Below are 569 nucleotides of genomic sequence, written 5' to 3'. Positions count from 1 at the left end.
GTTCTCTCATTGGCTTGGGAGAACAATTACGCTAGGGGTCATAACTGTTTCATTATGTATGTTGATGCATGTGAATGTATGTTGATGCATGTGAGAGACGATTTATATGATAAATAAGCCGGTGAGATCAGAATAATTGCAAATTCCCTTAACATTAAATATTAAATTTATGCTTTCCAAGTTTTAGCACTCATCAAGACTAGTATCGGATAATGTAGGTTTCGCCTACGCGGGGTGCATGTTCTATATTAGTAAGGTGCGATGGGATAATTGTAATATCCAATTGCTAAAACAATGTGTCAAACTTAACTAAACAAATTATAATAAGATTATATATGTTTAGAAGCAAGAGTTAGAAACGATCCATGTGATGGATTGGAATAAGGAGTTATTCACCCAACTAAAATATTCGAGAGTTGTATTAGATACAATTGGAAGGAGTTCCTACCTAAATAACCTAGTTTTGTGTAATCTGCCTACGCGGACTTAAAACAAAGTGAAATGTGGATCTCGACCCACTAGAAAATCTTCAAACGAGATTTTTAAAATCAAATGGTGATGGTCATCTG

The sequence above is a fragment of the Lathyrus oleraceus genome, chromosome 4 (genome assembly GCF_024323335.1).
Source record: "Lathyrus oleraceus cultivar Zhongwan6 chromosome 4, CAAS_Psat_ZW6_1.0, whole genome shotgun sequence".
Lineage (NCBI taxonomy): Eukaryota > Viridiplantae > Streptophyta > Magnoliopsida > Fabales > Fabaceae > Lathyrus > Lathyrus oleraceus.
This window is presented reverse-complemented; position numbering follows the sequence as displayed.